Below are 24,985 nucleotides of genomic sequence, written 5' to 3' on the forward strand. Positions count from 1 at the left end.
CACAACATTGTACCTATAGCCAACAATAATGTTTCATACACTTAAAATTTCAAGAGGGTACATCTCATGGTAATTGTTCTTACCACAATAAAATTAAATAAATAAATGGAATAAAAGAAGTATTCCTAGGTTGTAAGTGGATCTCCTCTTATGTTCTCTGAGATGTGAACTGCTTTGATACTGCTTTTGGCTTCTGATTTCACTTTGAATGAAGCATCATTCAAATGAAAGTAAGCTAGAATAGTCTTAGCTTATATTGGTTTTATCAACAGCCATTTTATGGAAAAGTGAGTGAAGTCATGAAAGGTGTCCCATGAGACATGGTATCTGATCAGGGTAAATAGTTTTAGAGAAGGTTTAAAAAGAGGAAGGTTAGGCATGTAAGGTAAAGGAAATAGGAAGTGTAAAGGCTCAGGGATATAATTAAGGATGATGTGCTCAGTAACCACAACTAATTTTATGAGGCCAAAGCATGAAATTCAAGAATTCAAGGTAATGGATTGGGGTGTGTGTGTGGGTGTGTACACATCTAGGAGGAAAGGTGAGTATTTAATCTCTTGCTATATACTATGGCATGTTTCTAATCTTTTACTATTATAAACAATGATGCAATATGTAACACCATACATATATTTTGTTTATGAGCAGGCATATCTTTAGAATAAATTTAAGGAAGTGCATTTGGCAATCAAAGGGAAAATGCAAATATTACTTTGAAAGTTATTGTCAGTTTGCCCTACATAGAATTCATTCCATTTTTATTCCCCAGAGCAAGTGAGATCTTGACTGCTTTGTCCCATAGCCTTGCTAATAACGTGTTAGCATACTTGAATTTTTGTTAATCTGATGGTGAAAAATAGTATCTCTGTTGCATGTCTTTTATTATGAATAAAGATAAACAGCGTTCATATATTTAATGATCATCAGTGTTTGTTTTTTTTCATGAACTATCTCTTTATGTCTTTTGAACTCTTATTTCATTGGATTGTTTGTTCTTTTCTTCTAAATTTCTGGAAGCTGTTTACACATTAGAAATTTTTTCTTTCATATGAATTTAAATTATTTTTCCCAGTTTGTGGTTTTTAAAAATTTTTTTACTTGAATGTAGTTGATAGATAGTGTTACATTAGTTTCAGGTTTACTGAGTAGTCAACATCTCTATATGTTATGATCTGCTCACCACTAGCATAGCTACCATGTGTCACTATACAATATTTGACTTTGATTATTTTTTGTCCATGTAATTAAAAAGAAAATCTGATAGTTTAATTAAAATCAGGTATTTATATTATTAATATTAATAGTAAAGTCTTTATAGTTTCTTCACTCAGAGACTTATCTAGAAAGAACTTCACCATTACAAAGATATTCAATAATTTGCCCAGGTTTTCTTCTAATTCTTGGATAGGTTTATTTTTAAATATTATTTAAACTGATATATTTCAATAAATCCTGATGCTTATAAAATATATCACTGCCAATTCCAATGTCATGAAGCTTTTTCCCTAGGTTTTTCTCCTAGGAATTTTATAGTGTCAGGTCTTTACATTTAAACATTTAGTCCATTTTAAGTTAATTTTTTCCTTTTTTTTTAATGTTCAATTAGCCAACATATAGTACATCATTAGTTTTTGATGTAGTGTTCAGCAATTCATCAGTTGCATATAATACCCGGTGGTCATCAAAACACATGCCCTCCTTAATAACCACCAGTTAATTTTTATAGATGATATAAGGTAAGGGTCCATCTTCATTCTTTTGCATGTAAGTCTCTAGTTTTCTCAGCACCATTTGTTGAAGATACCATCATTTTTCCATTGTGTATATTTTGCACCTTTGTCAAATATTATTTGACCATATATGTGAAGGTTTATTTCTGTTCTCTCTTCTCTTATATTGGTCTATTTGTTAGTCTGTATGCCAGTATCATACTTTTTTGATTACTGTAATTTTGTAATATGATTTGGAATTACAAGATCTTTGTTTTCCTTTCTTAAGATTATTTTTGCCATTTGAGGTGTCTTTCAGTGTCATATGAATTTTAGAATTATTTTTTTCTATTTATGAAAAAAGTGCCATTAGGATTTTGATAGGGACTGTGTTCAGTCTGTAGATTGCTTCAGGCATCTTAACAATATGATGTTTTCCAATCCATGAACAACATGGGATGTCTTTTCTTTTTCTTTTTTTTTCTCTCTTTAATTTCCTTCCTTGGTGTTTTTAGTTTTCAGTTTATACATTTTTCACTTACTTAGTTAAGTTTATATCTACATATTTTATTCTTTTTGATACTGTTGTAAATGGGATTGCCTTTCTGATTTCTTTTTCAGATAGTTTGTAGTTAGTATCTAGAAACACAACTGATTTTTGTGTATTGGTTTGTATCTCACTCTGCTGAATTCATTTATTAGTTCTAGCAGGTTTTTTTATTTTATTTTATTTTTTTATAATGGAGTCCTTAGACTTTCCTACATATAAGATCATGTCATCTGCAAACAGATAATTTTACTTCTTTTTGTTTTGGATGTCTTTATTTCTTTTTCTTGCCTAATTGCTCTGGTTAGAACTTCCACTACTATGTTGAGTAGAAATGTAAGAATGTGTATCCTTGCCCTGTTCCTAATCTTAGAGGAAAAGCTTTCAGTTATTCATTATTGAGTATGATGTTAGCTGTGGACTTTAATGTGGCTTTTATTATGTTGAAGTGTTTCCCCTCAATTCTGTTTCTTGAGTGTTTTTTAATCATGAAAAGGGTTTCAATTTTGTCTAATGCTTTTTCTCTATCAGTTGAGATATTTATGTGTCTTTTTTCCCCTTTCATTTTGTTAATGTTGTATATTACATTGATTAATTTTTGTATTTGGAATCATCCTTGCATTCCAGGAATAAATCCCTCTTGGTCATGGTAAATCATCCTTTTAATATATAAATGAATTTGGTTTGCTAGAATTTTGTTGAGGATTTTTATATCAATAACGTATATTGCTCTATAGGTTTCTTTTCTTGTAATTAATTTGGTTTTGGTATCAGAGTAATGCTGGCCTCAAATAATAAGTAAGTAAATATTCTTTCTTCAATTTTTTTTGAAAGTTTTTAGAAGAATTGATATTAGTTCTTCTTTAAATACTTGGTAGAATTTTCCAGTGAAGTCATCAGTTCAGGAATTTTCCTTGTTGGGAGATTTTTGATTCTTGATTCAATCTCCTTGCTAGTTACAGGTCTCTTCAAATTTTCTATTTGTGATTTAATGTTAGTATATTTTGTGTTTCTAGGAAATTTTCAATTTCATCTACGTTATCCAGTTTATTGGCATATTATTTTTTTCATATTACTCTCTTACAATCCCTTTATTTTTTATTTGAAGTACTAAAATAATAAACTAAAACGGACATCAAAACAAAACTTTTAAAACTGGTATGAACTTATGATAAAAGCTCTCAACAAAGTGGGTCTAAATAGAACATACTTCAACATGATAAAGGCCGTGTATGAAAACTTCACAGCTAACATTATATTCAATAGTGCAAAATGGAGAGCTTGTCCTATAAGAGCAGGAACAAGATTTTAATTCAACATGTTACTCTAACTCTTAGCCACAGCAATCAGACAAGAAAAAGAAATTTGTCTTGTATACTGCTAAAGAAGAAGTTAAACTGTCAGTGTTTGCAGATGACAGGAGATTTTACATTAAAAGCCCTAAAGATTCTACCAAAAAACTATTAGAAGAAATAAGTAAACTCAGTAAAGTTACAGTATACAATAAATACAATAAAACTAACACAGAGAAATTAGTAACAGTCCTATACACTAATAACAAAATAGCAGAAAGAGAAATTAAGAAAACAATTTCATTTACAGCTGCACCAAAAAGAATAAAGTACTTAGGAATAAACTTCACCAAAGAGGTGAAAGACCTGTTCTTTGAAAACTATAAAACAGTGATGAAAGCAATTGAGGATGACACAAATGAATGAAAGATATTCCATGCTCAGGGATTAGAAGAATTAATATTATTAAAATGTCCATACTGCTAAAAGCAATTACAGATTCAATGCAATCCTTGTCAAGATACCAAATATTGATTTTTTATAGAATTAGAATGAATAATCTTAAAATTTGTATGGAACCTCAAAAGACCCCAAAGAAATCTTGAGAAAGAAAGACAAAGCTGGAGATACCACAATTCCAGATTTCACAATATACTACAAAGCTGTAGCAATCAACACAGTATGGTACTGGTACAAAAATGGATACATAGATTCATGGAATAGAATAGAGAGCCAAGAAATAATCCAACAGTTACATGGTCAATTAATCTATGACAAAGAAGGTAAGAATATACAATGGGAAAAAGATATACTCTTCACCAAATGGTGCTGGGAAAACTAGACAGCAACATGCAAAAGAATGAAACTGGACCACTTTCTTCCACCATACACAAAAACAAACTCAAAATGGATTAAAGACCTAAAAGTGAGACCTGAAACCATAAAAAATTTTAGAAGAGAACCCACACAATAATTTCTCTGATATCAGCCATAGAAACATTTTTCCTGGATATGTCAGGTAAGGCAAGGGAAATAAAAGCAACATAAACTATTGGGACTACATCAGAGTAAAAAGCTTTTGCATGTGAAAGGAAACCACCAACAAAACAAAAAGCAACCAACTGAATGAGAGATGATATTTACTAAATGAGATATCTGAGAAGGCATTAATATCTAAAATGTCAAGTACTCATACAACTCAACACCAACCCCCCTCCAAAAAAAAAAAAAAGCAATCTGATTGAAAAATGGGTAGAAGATCTGGTTGGATTTTTTTTTTTCAGAGAACACATACAGGTGGACAACATACATATGGAAAGAAGCTCAACATCAGTAATCATCAGGAAAATGTAAATCAAAACCACAATTGGTTATCACCTGATACTTGTCAAAATGGCTAAAATTAAAAAGACAAGAAACAGCAAGTGATGGGAAGGATGGGGAGAATAAGAAACCCTCTTACACTGTTGGTGGGAATGTAAATTTGTGCAGCTACTGGAAACAGTATGGAAGTTCTTCAAAAAATTAAAGATAGAAATGCCATATGATCCAATAATTCCACTACTGGGTATTTATCCAGAGAAAATAAGAGACACTAATTTAAAAAGATATATACACCCCTATATCTATTATTATAAATAATAGCCAAGATATGGAAGTGACCTAAGAATCTGTCAATAGAAAAATGAATAAAGAAGATGCAGGGTTTGTATATATATAATAGAATGTTGCATAGCCATAAAAAAGGATGAGATCATGCCATTTGAGACAACATAGATGGACCTAAAGGGTATTATGGTAGGTGAAACAAATCAGACTGACAAAGACAAATAACATGTGGAATCTAAAAACAAATGAATAAACAAACAAACAAAAAGCAGAATCAGATCTATGAAGACAGAGAACAAACTGATGGTTGCCAGAGGGAAGAGAGGCTAGGGGATGGGCAGAATAGGCGAAGAAGAGTGGGAGCCTTTCAATTATGGCATGAATAAGTCATGGGAACAAAAGACACAATATAGGGAATATAGTCAGTGATTTTGTAATAGTCTTTTGTGGTGATAAAGAGTAGTTACACTTGGGGTAAGCATAGCATAATGTATAGATAAGCTGAATCACTATGTTGTACACATGAAACTAATGTAACATTGTATGTCAATATACTCAAATTTAAAAAAAATTAAGAAAATTGATTGTGCTATATTTAAAAAAAAACAAAGTATTTAAGATATAAAATAAACCATAGAGTTAGAAAGGAATAATTTTGTAATTATAAATAATTGATATATATATTCAAATAGACACAATAATTATACATTTGTATGAGTGTAATAGCATAGGTTCAAATACAAAATTAGAAATTGATGGGAATATAAGTAAAAATAAATGCAGTGTGGCATGGTAGAATTGAACACACATTTTTTTTATAACTTATCAAACAAACAATAATCAGTTAGAATATAAAATATGTAAATAATATGACTTAAAATAGGACCTAATTTATATATGGAATACTTCTTCAAATTCTGTGATGTGTGTGTGTGTATTAAGGTGCACATGAAACATTTATGAAAATCTACCATATTCTGAACCACCAACCAGACAGGTCTCAACAAATTCACATACTGAAATCTTCTGGTGTATTTATTGGTCACAAGACAAATAAGTTAGAAATCAAGAAAAACAGTGGGAACATGTGATATCTCTTGAAGCCTTGTACAGAATTGGTACATTGAAACTTCCATCCTCATTTTATTGGCCAAGGCAAGTCATATGATTAAATTAAACATTGATAGGTTGAGGAAATACATTCTATACTTTGTGTGAGTGGTACTGCAAAGTCACATGACAAATGTAGATATTCTAATTCAGGGGCAGTGGGAAAAATGATATGTTAGAGAAGATATATTGTATTATAGCATTAGCAACTACTAGCATCAGTATTTAGTGAAGAAATAGGATGAGAAATGGCAAAGTTTTGATTAATGGATATGAGAGAGGAAGAAAGACTAGGATCATACCTGAAAAAAAGGCTGGGAGTGCTTATCCAAGGACAACATACTTGACTGAGCATTTTCTTTTCTTCTTTTTTTTTATTTAAAGTTTTTATTTATTTATTTGAGAGCAAGAGAGAGCATGTGCACACGAGTGGGGGGGGGAGGGGGCAGAGGGAGAGGGAGAAGCAGGCTCCCCACTGAGCAGGGAGCCTGATTTGGAGCCCCATCCCAGGACCCTGGGACCGTGACCTGAGACAAGGGCAGACCCTTAACCCACTGAGCCACCCAGGTGTCCCTTGGTGTACCATTTTTTTAAAGATTTTATTTATTTATTTGACAGAGAGAGACACCAAGAGAGGGAACATAAGTGGGGGGAGTGTGAGAGGGAGAAGCAGGCTTCCCACTGAGCAGGGAGCCCAATGCGGGGGGCCGGGGCTCAGGGCTGGATCCCAGAACACTGGGGTCATGACCTAAGCCAAAGGCAGATGCTTAACGGCTGAGCCACCCAGGCACCCCTAGTCTAGCATTTTTTAAGAGAAATGTTTCCCAATCAAATTTTAAACAATCTCAATGTCTAGACATAAGGGGACTTTGTGATAGTGTTGGAACTAAAGCTCACATCTTTTCCCCCCATTTTCCTAGGAATAATCACTAACAGTTGTAAATATTTGATAGTTTTTAAATTTTTTTGTACGTTATCTGATTTTCTCCTTTAGGAATGCTGAAAGGTAGCATTTATTACTGAAACTGTTTAAAAGATGAGCAAAATAGCATAACAGAGAAGTGAAGTGCTTGTCCAAATTCACTTAGCCATTAAAAGATCAAGGCTAGGAGTCAAACTTCTATCTTCTGACACTAGTTGCAGAGCTTTTACAGTCTCTGATAGTTACTAATTCAGATTTGAACACATAGAAAGTGTTAAAAAATATCTCCATAATTGAATTTATACAAATGAGCAAATACTACTTTTGTTCGGTAAGAAGGGAATAAATCTCAAGTCTGAAGGAACTGTTTCCTTTCCCAATTCTACCCTTTTTGAATATGCAGAAAAAAATAATCTTTACTTTCTTTCAATTTTGCCCATGTATGATCAGAAAATAACAGCAGTTTCTCAAATTTGCAGTTCTTAGTATATAACAAAGTCTCTTTTTTCATGCTACAACTAAAGCAAATACCACTATTATCTCCATCTTATAAAGAGGAAATAGACAGATGGCCTATAAAAGCTTGTCCAGTATCAAAGTAGCAATATTAGCAGCTAAACTAAAATTTCAACAAGATCTGTTCTATTTTTTTAATATAAATTCCATTCCATTTGTCTGTGATTATTTAGAATACAGCCTCATACGTGAAATTTCTTCCTCAACTCTAGAGAGATGATTACACTGATACCATTTAATTGCAGTAATCTTAATGTCTTCATTAAAATTTGTTATATTCTAGGCAAAATATGCCCACGTTTTCTGGCAATTCTTAATGTTTTTAGGCTGCTGAGTTCCCATGGGACCTGCTGAAAACATTTAATTAAGAGGTAATTGTTCCAGCATATGTTAATTTTTACTTTCTTAAGTGTTTATTAGTATAGATCCTCTGTTAAAATCCCCCCACCTCCTTTTTTCTTTTTCTTTTTCTTTTTTTTTAAGGGTTGTCTTGTTTTCATTATCCTGCAGGAAGCAACATCTTTCTGTTCATGGCTTAAAATTTTATCTGCTGACCCTCTAGGAAATGGTGCCACACATAGCAATAGAAAAAGGGGCAGGGAAAGGGAATCCTTCACTCCTAAAATACCCTTTTTCTGCTCTTTGCAACTAGAGAATTATTCCAGTGCTCCACTACCAAATTCCCCAAAACATGTTCCATATATAGAAAAGAGCTTCAATGAACAATTGTGTTGAGGCACACTGAATATAACCCTTTCCCTTTTAATATTTCTATTGCATATGTTGAAGCTCTGAGAAGAACTCTACTATAAAAAATTTGGTCAGTTTTAAAATTCATAATTTAAAGATTTATAAAGAAAAATATTATTTAAAAATTTCCTCAAATGAGTAAAGAGAAAATTAACAAAACTAATTGTGTGTGAGATTGTGATTGGCAGAGCAGAAAATCATTTTGTATACTTTATAGACCACAATTTTGTTGATAGCACTTGGGTCTGATAAAATGATCAGAAAGGCAGTCAAACCTTTAAATAATGACTTTATTTGTAATAAAAGTGAAGAAAATATAAGTTTTCAAAATTAAAAACTAGTACATAAATTAGAGTTAAGGTTCATAGTAAACACTCTCTAGCTATTAAAATATTTTGTGCAAAAATACTATTGTGTTACTCAAAGAGTATAAAAAATGAGTATTTAGCATAAACTAATTTAACCAAGCCAGTATTGGGAAGTAGGGTATCCTAGGTTAGAGGAAATAGTACGATTCTTAGATCTCACACATGCTCATAAAGCAGGAACTTAAGATTTATAGGGCCTTCAAAGGAAGGTTAGAACTAGAACCTGTGGGTGAAAGCTACATAGAACATAACTCTGCTCTATGTCAGAGAGAATTTAAAGATAGATTATGTGATATTGTGGCTACCAATAAATAGCTGGCATTTATCAGACATACCATACACATCAGGCTGTTCTAAATTCTTTATATAGTATTACTTATTGAATCCTACAACAATCCTCTGAGTTAAGTACACTCATTATTCCTATTTCATAGATGAGAAAACTAAGCATAGAGAGATTTCCAGGGTCACGTATCTTTTAAGTGGTAGAAACATGATTGGAACCCAGATAACACATAGCTTCAAAACCTGCTCCCTTAGCACATGTAATAGTTGTTCTGTGAGGGAAAGAGTTTCTTATCCCTAAAAATATTCAAGCAGCAATCAAAAATCTATTTGCCAGATGTGTTGTAGAAGGGAATTTAAAGTATGTATAAGGGAAGTTAAACTTGAAGCTTGAACTTGTGATTGTATAAAATTTATAAAATGTGTCTTAAGAAAAAAAATAATAAACTAAGCTTAATGATTCTGCATGCTGTTAAGTATCTTAGACCATAATTTCAAACAGAGCTAGATATGTCAATGCAAATGGTGGGTATTCATCCTTTATGAGGGCTAAATAATATTCCATTGTATATATGTACCACATCTTCCTTATCCATCCGTTGAAGGGCATCTTGACTCTTCCACAGTTTGACTATTGTGGACATTGCTGCTATGAACATTGGAGTGAAGGTGCCCCTTCTTTTCACTACATCTGTATCTTTGGGGTAAATACCTAGTAGTGCAATTGCTAAGTGAAGGAAGTCAAGCAGAGAAAGACAATTATCATATGGTTTCACTCGTTTGTGGAAGATAACCAATAACATGGAGGACCATAGGGGAAGAGAGGGAAATATGAAGGGGGAGAAATCAGAGAGGAAGATGAACCATGAGAGACTATGGACTCCAGAAAACAAACAGGATTTCAGAGGGCAAGAGGGTGGGGGGAGGGGGTAAGAGGGTGATGGGTATTAAGGAGGGCATGTGTTGTGATGAGCACTGGTTGTTATATGCAACTGAATGTATGAATGTATCTGCTAAATTTGAAGCTCCAAAAAATAAATACTTCTTTGTGAACTGACAAAAAAAAAAAAAAGAGAGAGAGAGAGACAAAGAGAGCTAGGCAGCATAAGTCAACAATATACATTTGCTAAATTGAGTAAGTTTTAATTACTTTATATGTATCTCATTGAGAAAATTGAGAGCCAGACTGTTCGTGTTTCACCAAATTCCTCTTGCTGCCAAACTTATCTTACTTTCACAGCATTTATCTACCTTCCTCCATTTGAATGAGTGCTCTGACTCTTTCTCCGTCTATTCAAGGCTAACCGTCTCAAGTATTTCAATAACCACATTTTTTATTGCCTCTTTCCCATTAACTAACTTCCTTCTTTCTTTCTTTCCTTCTTCCCTCCCTCCTTCCCTCCCTCCCCCTTTCTCTCCTTCCCCCCTTTCCCTCCTTCCCCCTTTTCCTTCCTTCCTTCCTTCCTTCCTTCCTTCCTTCCTTCCTTCCTTCTTTCCTTCCTTCCTTCTTTCCTTCCCCTTTCTTTCCTCTTTTCTTCTCTCCCTCTCTCTCCAACTCTTCTCTTATTTCTCCTCTCTTTATCTTTCCTTTCTTTCTCTAATCCCCTCCCTTCTGCTTTCTCTCTTCCCTTACCCTTGCTCCTTCATATAATGAAATATTTATACAATGAAATATTTTCATGGTCCTAAAAGAGAATGCAGTATTGATACATGCAACAACATGGATGAGCTTTGAAAATGTTATTATAATTATAAAGTCTGTCACAAAAGACCACATATTGTATGGTTCCATTTATTGGAAATATCTAGAATAGGCGTATCTAGACAGATACTAGACTAGTGGTTGCCTAGGGCTTGGATAGGGTCAGAGGAGGTAATGGTTTGGGGATAATAAAAATATTTCAAAATTAGACAGTGATGATGGTTGCAAAACTATGAACATGCTAAAAACACTGAGTTGTACACTTTAAAAGGGTGAATTTTATAGAATGCATATTATATCTCAATAAAGCCGCTATTAAGAACTATGTGTGTACATGCATATATACACTAATTGATATATAGACTGCTTAAATTTTTTTGTAAACTTACTGGTTTAGGGATCATGGAAAACATGATCATATATTTTCTTCAAGAGAGTATTAATTAAAAAAAAAGTCTTCCCAATAGAATTAGGACATGGCTGCTGTTATTTATTTTTATTATAAACTTTTCAGAATTTATAAAATAAATGGGATCATTTAAGGCCTCCCATTTTTAATGCATCTTTATATCAAAGACACAGTATCTTTTTTTTTAAAGATTATTTATTTATTTGAGAGAGAAAGAGAGAGCAAGCATGAGCAAGGGGGAGGAGCAGAGGGAGAGGGAGAAGCAGACTTCCTGTTGATCAGGGAGCCTGATCCCAGGACCTCGAGATCCTGATCTGAACTGAAGGCAGAAATTTAACCAACTGAGCCACCCAGGTGCCCAAGGACACAGTATCTTTCTGATCATTCTGAGGGAGTTCGAACACCCTTTTGTGATAGAAATACCTACTTTGTAATTCTGGCTTTGATACTAGATGTGGGTGTGGCCTTGGGAAAATTATCAACTTTTCTGAATTTCAGTTTATTCAGATACAAAATTTAATTTAGTTTAGTTAGTTTAGTAAATTGAATTTATTCAGATACAAAATGAATATAAGGGTCACAATTATTTTTGTAGAAATTATATATGTATATAAACTCTTCTCGGTCCTTGTGAGCTTTGGTTTCTAATCTATATAATGGCCTAGTCTAACAGTCTATAAATGTAATTTAAAGTAGATACTGTAATTAAATCTGTTTGTGCAGGGCTTGGCACAATAAATGGCAGTTTAAAAATAAAAATTGTTGTTGTCAAACATAATTTATCTTATAGTGGCACCACATCCTGGCACACATATCTCTCTTATCCTATTTCTGTGTCCTTATCCCTTTGCCTACAGCTATACCCCCCCACCCCCAATTTGGTGCCTTGTATATACTCAGCTTTGTCTTTGGAAATTTTGGCTAAAAAAAATGAATCAAGTGGTGTTTTCTACAGATAAATACTGGTAAGTTTATGCACTAAGTTCCTCACTATGTTAAATTCTGTGGGGTATGGAGTTGTATGTATCTTTCTGAATAGGGCCTACTATGTTATTGGAGAATAAGATATGTATACACGTAAGTATGATACAAGTTGGAAAGAGATCAGTTCCATGCAGAGGTTTAGAAAGATAGGGGAAGGGATGTATAGCTGAAATGAAGGGATAGGCATGGGGTATCAGAGAAATCTGTAAAGGAGGAAATGTATGGTAAGCAGAATAATGGCCATACAAGACGTCCACACCCAAATCTCTATAACTTGTGAAAATATTAGTTTGAATGACAAAAAAATAGTTAAGGTTGCAGGTGAAATTAAAGTTGCTATTCAGCTGATCTTAAATTATCCTGGACTACCAAATAGGCCTAATATAATCACAGGGGTCCTTAAATGTAGAAAAGGGAGGCAGAAGAGAGTCAGAGGGAGATGTGATTATGGAAGAAAGGCACAAAAAGATGCAATGTTGACACGTTTGAAGATGGAAATGGGCCACCATCTAAGCCAATGGGCTACCTCCACAAGTTGGATAGGGCACAGGCATAGATTTTTTTTTTTTCTAGAGCCACCAGAAGGTTGCATAGCCACTCTGAATCCTTGATTTCAGCTCAGTGAGATCCATGTAGTACTTCTAACATTCAGAACTGAGAAATTTTTTTTCCCCTTGGTCAATTTACTTAATCTCTGTGAGTCTCAGGCTTCTAATCTGAAAAGTAAAGATAATAATAGTCCCTAAATCATAGGGATGATATAAAAATTAAATGAGATATAATATTAGGAAGGCACTTAGTGTAGTGCCTGCCTTATTGCACACACAATGCAGTCTTTTGATAAAGAAAATAATGATCAAACCAACTCATCTGCAAAGAATTCAGTCTGGGATAAAGATATGTATGTTATACAAAAAAATTATATATACTATGGAAAATATTAGATCCCAGCATTCATATAAGTTGGTGTCTAGAGTACCAGGAACTATGAAAAGTATGTCTTTCTGGAAACATGGAAATTTCACACCTTTATTTTTAGAAAGATAACTTTCTTCAAATGATTCAAGTCATCGTGAGGAAGGAGCTGACTCTGCACCTTCTGAGCAATAGAGGTAGACGAGATCATGACACAAGTTCTTTGTCATCCTTTACATCGTCCAGTGTATAAGAAATGGGAAAAAGACAATTCATTTTTCATAGCTCCTTCATGTACACTTTGTGTGGGCTGGATTCTCTAATGCTTATTTCAGGCCATTTCCAGCTTTTCTCTAAGATCAATATTTCAAACACAATAGATTCTGGATGTGTGTATAAGATTGAGCGTTCATGTGTGGTTGTGATATTGTGTTCCATTTCTAACTTTTGTACTGCTGATATAACTGAAAAACAGGAGAGACAGGTCTACAGAGCTCTAAAAACAGCAGGCGATCAATAGCAAAGCAAATCCAATTAATTTATAAGAGATGAAACTACATGGAGGACAGGGAAAAAAAGATGGTGAAAGAGAGAGGAAGAGAAAAATATACCTAGGTGATTGGCCCTGGAGATGCCCAGTTGCTGAATAAGAATCTTCAGAGCCTACTGATTTCTTCTTCTTTTGAAAAAGAAGATTACAAAAATACTATTCAAGATACAAATATGTTTCTGGGAAAGAGAAACTCAGCAAAGTAACATCTTTTCATTTAGCTACCTTTTTGTCCATGTATCCCATAGGGAGTATATAAAGTGCCACTGTAGTCAGGGAGTGGGCACAAGGTAATCATAATAATGAGAACCCAGTGAATCCATGAGATTATTCTGCCAGGACTGAAGTGAAAAGGAAGAGAAGGAAGATTGAGCAGCCTCTAATTTTGGTGCTGTCAGAAAAATATGATCTGGTAGAATTGTGACAAACATTTGGACTCAGTATTGATAATCTTGGGGGTACAATCTAGACCCCTTAGTGTGGTCAATCCTCCAACCCCTCAACCTACACTTAAGATTAAGGTGAGGCTTTCATCAGTTTCAAGCATTCCCACTCATTGCTTACTCTACCTCCCATTCATCCTCCACTCCAGCTGTATCTACCTTTCTGGGTAACCTGCCTTTCTCACCAGAAGTGCCTTTTCCACTGTTTTTTTCTGGATGTTGCCATGCAGCTATCCATCCACTGCCCTGTTCTTACAGATCACTCAATCTTTCATTCGTCCAACGATGTAACTGAATGTCTGTCATGTAACTTACTTTATCATTAGGTCACTGCTTACTATGTGCCAGGCACAGGAATTATACCCTGATGCATCATATTTTGTTTATTCTTAAAAAAATCATTATAAGAATCATATTTTTTATCCCAATTATTTATTAAGAGCACATGGTTAGAAAGTGGCAGGGGAAGAACTTGAACTCTTTTAGTGGACTTGAAAGTCTATGCCCTTAACCACTGAAGTCTGGGGCTGGGAAGAAGTGCTGGGGACATGGAGCCCAAAACAGCCAACCCCTTCCTGGAGCACCTTCAATTTTGATGGGACAGTCAGGGAAATTGATGATTTCTATATTGCAGAATGAGAATCTTGGTTGGCTGAAGGGTGTTTTGGAGTATAGGAAAGGAATAGGATCTTGGCTGGCTGTTGAACATTATCTTAAAAACTGAGTGGAGAGGCCCAGAAAATGGGTCCTAGCAGAGCTGGGAGTATGTTAACAGACATGCCTTTGGAGAAGGGCAGGTGGTTTACTGGTATTGGAGAATAGGGTGGCAGACAATTAGTTGTTAAGGTAGTGTGATATGTAAAATGTTAGAGGTTTTCAGGACATTATAAAGGGATACAGAAACAAACTGAGGGCTACAGAGGGGAGGGGGGTGGGGGAATGGGATAGACCGGTGATGGGTAGTAAGGAGGGCACATATTGCATGGTGCACTGGGTGTTATACACAACTAATGAATCATCGAGCCTTACATCGAAAACCGGGGATGTACTGTATGGTGACTAACATAATATAATAAAAAATCATAAAAAAAAAATAAAGGGATACAGAAATGGGACATTTAGAATACTCCCATAGTGTGAGAGGTCAAGGATGACTTTGAAGCGTGGGTCAACCCTGCTTTGTGCTAAAGGAAAAAGTGAAAGTTTTCAAGGAAGAGAGGAGAGGGAGGACATTCTAAACAAAGAAACATAGATACAAAGAAGCTTCCTGAAGGCAAGGAACCAGGAAACAGTGAAAGGAAACACTGAATAGTTTGTTCTGTTTTGGGTTTTTTTTTTTTTTTTTTGAAAGGTTGAAGCAAAGTATATTTGTGGGGACATGGTGAAAAATGAGAAGTTCAGATTACAAAAGTCTCATGTGCTAAACTAAGCTATTTATAAGTAGTCCTGTAAGATATCAGGAAACTTCTAAGAATAATAAGGAAGGAACGAAAATGATCAAATTTGGGTTCTGGAAAAAGGGACCATTTGCTCTGACAGCCGTGTAGTAGTAGGTGGAACAAAAGGGGATGGTCTTGAAGACAAGAACAATCAGGGGACTCCATCATAATCTAGAAAAAAATTGATAAGGACATGAACTAAAAATATGGTGGCGAAATGGGCAGTGGTGGAGAGTTTTTAATGGCCTGGTAAAGAGGGAAAGAAAATGACTCTCATATTTCTGCTTGGGTGACTGAATAGTATTATTGTAGGAAATTTAAGAAAAGTTGGTTTGGGTCCAAGTTGTCTCAAAACTAGACATGACTAGTTTAGAATGTGTGTGGAACATTCAAGTTGACATGTGCAGAAGGCTTTTGAAATCTAGAGGTCAGTTAAGATAAAGGCCAAGAGTGTGCATATCAATAAGTACTGTTCCTTTCTCTCTCTTTCTTCTTTTTCTGGGACCCTTATAATGCAAATGTTTGCTTATTTGATGTTGTCCAAAAGATCCTTTAATCTATCCTCATGTTTTAAATTCTTCTCTCTTTGCTGTTCACCTTGTGTACTGGGAGACATGATACAGGTATTAGCTAATGCTATGGTATCGTTTTTGCAATATATACCAGTATGAAATCAAGAAGTTTTATACTCTAACTTACATAGTAATGTATGTCAATTATATCTCAAAAATGCTAGGAAAAAACCTCTGAAAAAAATAATCCTTCATTTCTCTACATTTGATCCTAATCAGGTTGTTCTTGTTCCTTTTCTCAACAATTCTAATTATACATTAACCATTAGAGGATTCCTAATGCCCCATCTCATATTTAATGTGGAGCTACTTGATTTCACAAGACATAAACACAATATGCCAACAAAATCTCAAGGAAACATTTTAAATTCATGAATACTTATGATTGTAAGGAGAGATTAATCTTTTTCAGTACTAGTATCCAAAGAGAAAATAAAACCTTTATAATTAATTTTATGGTTTTCTACTCTCTATTTTTCTTCTGGTACCACCAGCATTTTATTGGCCTAACCAAAGCTCTGATTAGAGCCAGGGACACATTTAGATCCTTAAAAAGATTACTATTATCATAGAACTCTCCTAAACTCTGCAACACCCAATAAGCTGCTTCGTCAGCCACCGCAGATGCCTTGGATAAGGAGTCTCTCTTCTCCAGAGCGCACCAAACTGGATAGATGGTGACATGAAGTGGCATTTGTACCGCACCATACGGAGCTGCTTCACATGCGTTGTCTTGATGTCATCCTCATGATAGATTTCTGAAACAGGGATTATTGTCATTTTTTTTTCTTATTTAAAGCCAAGAAATTTATTGGCTATTATCCAAACTATTTTCTAAGTTAAACAACCCCAAACACTGCTCTTACTTGCTTCTTGATTTTAGTCATTTTCTCTCCAGAGAACTGGGGCACATTTATAAGAGTTTTTTGTTTGTTTCACCTTTTTATTTAAATTCTAGTTAGTTAACATATAGTGTAATATTAGTTTTGGGAGTAGAATTTAGTGATTCATCATTAACATACAACACCCAGTGCTCCTCACAACAAGTGCTCTTCTTAATACCCATTATCCATTTAGCCTACCCCCCCTCCCCTCCAGCAACCATTTGTTCTTCAATAGTTAAAAGTCTGGAGGGGATGACAAGAACAGACATTTACAGAATTATGTGGTGATACAAGAAGGACAACCCAGGAGGGTACGAGATGGGAGGTGATGGATGAGTGATTTTCGATTCCTCAAGANNNNGTGTCTGCACCACTTCAATTTTTATTGTACTGATGGATTGAAGTTGTATATATAATTTCTTTTTAAACCTAGATTAGGAGTGATTCTAAAACTCACCAAAGAACAAACAACAACAAACTTTTTGCCCTCAGCCTCAAGTCTGTAGAAGTTTAGACTACCAATTGCTTTCTCTCTAAATCAAAAACTAAGTTAGAAACCTTCTACTAGAATTAATGTGTACATTTTAAATTTGCTTTCCTCAGTTCTCATTTTGTTATAAAAAATCAAAAGGCCTCTGGAGGTCGCTGATGGGCTAATTTGAGAGTGGGCTTCTTCGTGGTTTGTTTCTTAGTTAAGACTGGGTGTTATATGCAAATAATGAATCTTGGAACATTGCATCAAAAACTGGGGATGTACTGTATGGTGACTAATATAACAAAATAAAAATTATAAAGAAAAAAAAAGAGTCATTGTAAAGGATTAGATGCATCCTAAAACAAGTGGTAACAAGAAATCCCCTTTAACTCTTTGCCAGCATTTTAGCTACTCATAGACAGTTATGACTTATTTCAGTATAATGCTGTTTCTGATGGAGTCAACAATCTAGTCCCATAGCTTTTAGAATAATCCTTGAGACTTTAGGGAAATCTCCATTAATTTATTGTCTTAAATACCTCCTTCATTGATGAAGCAGGCACTATGACCCTTTAAGTCTAGTAAATGTATTATTTTCCATATGACCAACTAAAGCCCGGATTGAAAATGTGATTTGCCTCAAGTCATTCAAATGGTTAGCTGCAGAGCAGAGATGAGAACTAACATATTCTGACCTCCTTCCTACTCTGTTTTCTTTTCTCTCATCCAGAGACTTGAACTCTGAGTTCATTGCAATTTAATGAACTTTTACCTAGAGCCTGACACATGCTAGCCATGTGCTATGATGGGCATTGAGGTAAATTATGGTCTCTGACCTAGTGAAGACACATACACAGATACTCAGGAAGAGGTTACATAGTAAAATAGACGTTCCACTTTCTAGGGAACATTGGGTGCTATGGGAGCACTTGTCTAAATCAGAATACCTTTCTGGGTATTTAGAGATATTTTCCTGCATGAAATGATTCTTGAGGTGATGAAAAATTTAGTGAAGATTTATCCAGAAAAAGAAGATGGAGAGACTGTAAAGGAAGAGTGGATCAAAAGGAGGGCCATTCTGGGGTGCCTGGGTGGCTCAGTCATTAAGCGTCTGCCTTAGGCTCAGGGCGTGATCCCGGCCTTCTGGGATGGAGCCCCACATCGGGCTCCTTTGCTGGGAGCCTGCTTCTTCCTCTCCCACTCCCCCTGCTTGTGTTCCCTCTCTCGCTGGCTGACTCTCTCTGTCAAATAAATAAATAAAATCTTAAAAAAAAAAAAAAAAGGAGGGCCATTCTGGGCAGACAGGAACAGCAGCAATAAGATTGCCTCTTAGAACAAGAATGTATTTCACATGGTGCTGTTTTTTTTTTTTCCGGGGGGGGGTATTTTTAATTTTTTAATGTTTTTTAAATGTTTAATGTTTTTTAAATCCTAGCTTCTGTAAATGAAGTTTTCAGAAAGCACCAGAAGGTGGAAATTCAAATGCCTATCATAACTAGGCATGTAACCTTATAGGTGAAGTCAGCCCAATATAGAAAAATTGCAACCAGTGTTAATTGTGGTGAGTTGGAATTTCCTTTATAAGCGAGAAGTTGCTGTTCACTTTGTATGAATTAATGCCACAGGGTCCTAGCCTTGCCAGATATTTCCATTTTTCAGGAGACCTCCAAATGTGGATTTTTATGTGAAATCCTCCGAATTTTTAGCTGTTGGTAATTATATACTTCAACTTTAAACCCTGTACAGGCCAACAATGCATATGAAATTCATGAGCTTTAAAATGATTGCAGGTGTCATTGTATTACCCGATTCTGGATAACTTTTCTTTTCAAAATAAAATCACATACATAACCATAGTAGAACAGTTATTGAAATGGGAGTCAGGAGATGTGAGCTTTGTCTGTTAAGTGATTGTGTTATCTTGAGCAAAGCAATTTACCCAGTTTTCTCAGCTGAAAGTCATGAATTGCCTAAGTATACAATTAGATTAGCTGGTCAAGGTATTTTAATATCGATATTTATGAGTTTTAAGCCTACGAAGGCTCATAATATTGTAAGATAGATTTTTTACTTTCTTCCTTGCTTTCACCTTCCCACTGTGCAGCTCTCATGTTGCCCTGTTAGGTATTTCTGCCTCAGAATAAAGTATGTGGTGTTTGGGGAGAATATTCAAAAGCATTAAAATCAGGGACAGCTGTTTCACACTGTATACCTTTCCCTGCTCATGTTATACCCTTCACCAGTTATTCATTGTTGATCTTTGGATAAGTCAATGAGAACTAGTTTGAGAAAAGCAGATGGTAATACCATAGCTACTTGAATATATAAGGTTAGACTAGAGGCCTGGTTGAGATCTCCTCCATGACAGAGATTCAGTGGATTCTATCAACCTTCTGCCACCAAGAACTATTTGCGCGAGGATTCTTTGCTTCTTCCTTCTACTATAACAAGGAAAGCTTCCTACTTTATAATGCTAATCCCCCCATCTGGACATTACTTTGTTCCCTCCCACTTTTTCAGAAACTTTAAACTTCTGTTCTTTGATATTCCATTTATTTCAAACATCCCCTCTTTGAAGGATCTTGCTCACTTACATTTAAATATATCCAAGTCTCTCCGTCTTATTACTGACAACAGTTTAAACAATGTAAAACTTACTTAGATTCACTAGTCCATATAGCTACTACCCTTTATAGATTACACTCACGGCTTCTGTTTTTCATTTCCTCACCAACCTCATACTCCTTACCCCCTTTGATGTGGATTTCATGCTTACCACAGCACATCAAAGTCACCGTTATTCTTGGTGTTAAACCCAATGCATGCATTCAGTATTCATCTCACTTTATTTTTGGGAAATTTTTAACACTATCTGATACAACTCCTTTAAATGCTCTCTTCTCATGACTTTTAAGACCCTATACTCTCCTCAAGTTTCTGTTTAATTTTTCCTTTTCTTTTCTTTTTGATTATCTTTTTACAGTCTCTTGGAGAATGGGACTTACAGAATGTCCTTTTTAAATTGAAATATACACCTTTTAAACATATTCTGGTTATTGTTTGCCAGTTATACATATCAAAATTATCTCTCAAAAAAAATCTCTGTTTAGAGATACGGTTGTATCTTGGAGGGGGGGTGCAGGTCTCCTGAATATCTTATTCTCTCTGCCCCCATCTCTATTTTGCAGATGCTCTAGTCTGGGGAGAGCGGCTGAGACAATAGGGATTGTCTTCCCCTATCAGCTCCCAGTTTCTGCCCCACATGCAACAGGCCAAGAATACTGATATCCTGATTTCCCCTACACTTGATTCTTTTTTGGATTGAGGCTTCATGCCAAGAGGGGCAAGCTGGGAAGACCAGAGTTTACTGTTCCACTCCAATTTTCACTCACAGGGTAGAGGTGACATTCTGGTAGAAGCAGACCACAATACCAGTCCCTCATATCAATGTAAAGGGCTGAGATTCTGACCAAGAAGTAGTGTTTAAGGACTAGTAACTAGAGCATTTACTTGGAATAGGACATGGAGAAGTTCATCCCTAAACTTGGGAAAGAGGCATCCAAGAAGGACTCTCCTGGGATTCTACTCATCCCTGGGGGTCTGGAAGGCTGGGACAATCAGACCAGGAAGAGTTGAAAGCATCCTCCACACTATACACATTAATGACCAAAGGGTGGAAGTCCAATGTCTCAAGAGATCTAAGCACAACCTTTGACCAAATCCTGGCTGAACAATAAGGTACTGTGATCCATGGGTGACTCCAAGGTAGTCAGGCTCAAATTTATCATTGGTGGTCTGGAAAGCTGAGCATATGCCCAAAGCTGTACCCTCTCCAGAGCAATCAGAGAGGGGACTTCTGAACTATTAGTCCCTGACTGGATGTGGGCAAAACTATAAACTCCCTGGGCTATAACATCTGTCTCCACATCCCACAAAGATTCAGTGGTAAAGGGTGAAAATCTTCCTGGCTCAGGTGGCATAAGCATAGCCTTGTTGCATTCGCATCAACATCTTATGCTGACATAGGAATGACCCCTGGGAAGCCATGCTGAGGGTAAGAACAAGGGGAAAATATCTGAATCGACACCAGATAGCTATTCAAATCTATATAAAACAACAACAACAAAGAGCTCTGGTAAAAGTAATGATTAAAGAACAGTATAATTACATATTTATTCTCCTTTCATCTTTTAACAGACTTAAAAAGCAATTGCTTAAAACAATATTCATGAAATAGTTTTGTTGGGTTTTTAACATACGGAAATGTAATATATTTGACAAAAACAGCACAAAGGGGGTTGGGTGGGAATGAAGCTATCTTGCAGTAAGGAAATAACACCAGATGGCAACTCAGATCCACAGGAGTAAACAGAGAGAGTTACAAATGATACATAAGAAGGTTAATGTTTTTAAAAAGAACTCCATAAATATTATTGAGCCCTCCTTTATTCTCTTAGCTTCTTTGAAATACATAAGTATATAGATCAATAATTAGAATAACATATTTGGGAGATTTAAACATATATAGGCTTAATATGTATGATAATAGCACAGAAAAAGGGGAGAGAAAGGAATAGAAGTAATGTTTTTAAATCTTATTGGGGTGAAGTTAGTGTAAACTTGCAGTAGATTCTGATGTTATGCATGTTGTAAGACCTAGAACAATTGATAAGAAAGTAACTTTAAAAACTAGTTAAAATTTATTAAAGGAATTTAAGTAGTATGTTAGAAAATATCCACTCAGTGCATGTGGTGGTAAAGGAGGAACAGAGTTACAAAATAGTCATAAGCCATAGAAAACAAAAAGCACAATTGCATTTGTAAATCCAAAATAACAATGATAGCATTTAACGTGAGTGACTTCCACAACCCAATATAATGACAGAGGTTGTCAGACTTCATTTTTTAAAATCTAATTATAGATATGTATTATAGATTCAAAGTTACAAATAGTTGAAAATAAAAGCCTGGTAAAAGCTACCCCATGCAGACAGCAACTATAAGAGAATTGGAGCCGTCATGTATCTTAGGCCTTTCTGACTCCATAGCCATAGCTTATTTTCCTTTACTTTGCCTTAAATCTATTTTTCTTTTTATATACCTATACGCTATTTCATCTCGGCCCATCATTGCACTATTTCCTGTCAAATTTCTAAGGAAAACTTTTCTAACATAGGATTCTAAGTCAGGTTCACTGTCAGTCGGTCTCAGAGACTAACCAGAGAGTTGTTCATGATATTAATTATAATTGTAATTAAATGAACAATTATATAACTAATTTGTGATGTCTTCCTCATCTGGTAGGATGGACCCCATTAAGAGCAGGAACTAAGCTGGTTTTGTTCTTTTCTATATCTCCAGCATTCAGCATGAAGCCTGGCATATATTAGTTAAGTTTATCGAAATGAGTAAATAAATATGGAAATGACCCCAGAACTTCCAGGAAATTTACCTAATCTGGAGCAATGCCTTCATTCTCCCCCCAATCCCATGGGTCACAAAGTGAACAAGGAGTTCCTCATAGCCAGTATTTCTTAAAGGATCATCAATTGAATGGTGTATTGGGGTTAATGGGATACTGGTAAAATGCGGACTCCCAAGCCCTGTTCTAAGTTTATTTTCAGTAAATAGAATGGACCTATGAATCTTTTAAACAACACTTCATGGGATTTTTCTTCAATTTCCCTGTACTACACATGCTCATATTACCATAGATGGTCAAAGAAATACTTGCTAACTCTTGACTAAAGAATGGACGCTAGGCAGACAGAAAATGGGGTAAAGACAGAATTCACAAGTGCAAAGGCACAGCAATAGGAACCAACTTAGCAAATTTGGTAAACAGGAATATATAGCTGAAGCTCAAAGCATCAGACCGCAAGGATGAAGCAGGGCATGAAATAAGGCTACAAAGTTAAACATTCTCCAGGTCACTAGCAATTAGCATGTCATGAGAAGATACTTAAATTTCAATTTAGAGATTCACATAAAAGCACAAAAAGTTTCAATCTGAAAACCACAAGGCTGAAGGACTGGTTTTCTGCTCTGACCGTAGATGTGCATGGCTAGGAAAAAACTCCAGTAAAGAGCAGTACAGCTAACTGGAATGATTCAGAGACTCTTGTTGCCAGAAGAAGCTTTGGAGCCCATTCAAATTATTCATTTAACAGTGGAGGAAACTGTCCCAAGAGAAGTGATTTTCCCCTTGGATGAACAATGATTACATTTTGGTGAGCTGGGTGAAAGTCTCTTACCTTATGGTCCAGTGCTTTGAGTTGTGTGTGAATCCTTGTAAATAATACTTTGTATTTAAATCTCAAGTGACAAAACTTTTGAGCACTGAATGCTCTGGGTTAGATGTGGTCCAAATTGTCCCATTTAATTATTGTTTGTTTGTTTGTTTCCCAAACACTTTTACCTTATGAAATTACCTTAAGAAATGTTTCTTATTTTGGACTTATAGGCTTATCCTTGCAAAAGGAAAAATTCTCATTATATGGAAATAAAATAAAAACCTGCTGAAATTGGATATTTATGGATTCTAAATGTAATATATAATTCAATATGTATGCGTGTATGTGTGTGTATATGTGTTACTAATAAATGGCCATACAGTTCTAGCAATAATATATCATGTGCAAATTAGTGTCTGAATTAATGTTGTGTGACTACAGCTGGAAAAAAGGAACCTATTTTATTACATAATAAAATGTTTTTAATTGTTGGAGTAGAACAGCTTTATTACATACATTTTTTCAGAAACGCCAACCTTTCCATTGATCAAAAAATGTTATCAGTCATAGCAAAATTGAAGATAAACTAAAGAATAACACTCCTGAAAGGGTGAAAGAAAGTGAAATAAAGTGACACAAGTATGACTTTGAATACAAAATGGAACATAATTAAAGAGCAAGTCGATAGCAGAGCTTACACATTCAGCTTTTTGAAGTTAGTTGTTTATATCAAGAGCTTTGAAGTGTTAGCTTGTGTTTTTATTTTAATTCTGAAATGACGGCTTCTATAAAATTACAAAAAGAAATTTCAACAAAATAAAGCTAGACTCATTCTCCCTGTTTTTGTTGGTGCTTTAATTAAAGATGCTTTTGATGCTGTGTATGCGTCTTTAGATTTATTTATTTTTATTATTTTTTTAAATTAATGATTTTTTCTTATATTATGTTAGTCACCATACAGTACACCCCCAGTTTCCGATGTAAAGTTCGATGATTCATTAGTTGCGTCTAACACCCAGTGCACCATGCAATACATGCCCTCCTTACTACCCATCACCGGTCTATCCCATTCCCCCACCCCCCTCCCCTCTGAGGTCCTCAGTTTGTTGCTCATAGTCCATAGTCTCTCATGTTTCATTCCCCCTTCTCATTACCCCCCCTTTCTTCCCCTACCGATCATCCTAGTTCTTATGTTCCATAGATGAGAGAAATCATATGATAGTTGTCTTTCTCTGCTTGACTTATTTCACTTAGCATTATCTCCTCCAGTGC

This window comes from Ursus maritimus, unplaced genomic scaffold (genome assembly GCF_017311325.1).
Source record: "Ursus maritimus isolate PB19 unplaced genomic scaffold, ASM1731132v1 scaffold_16, whole genome shotgun sequence".
Lineage (NCBI taxonomy): Eukaryota > Metazoa > Chordata > Mammalia > Carnivora > Ursidae > Ursus > Ursus maritimus.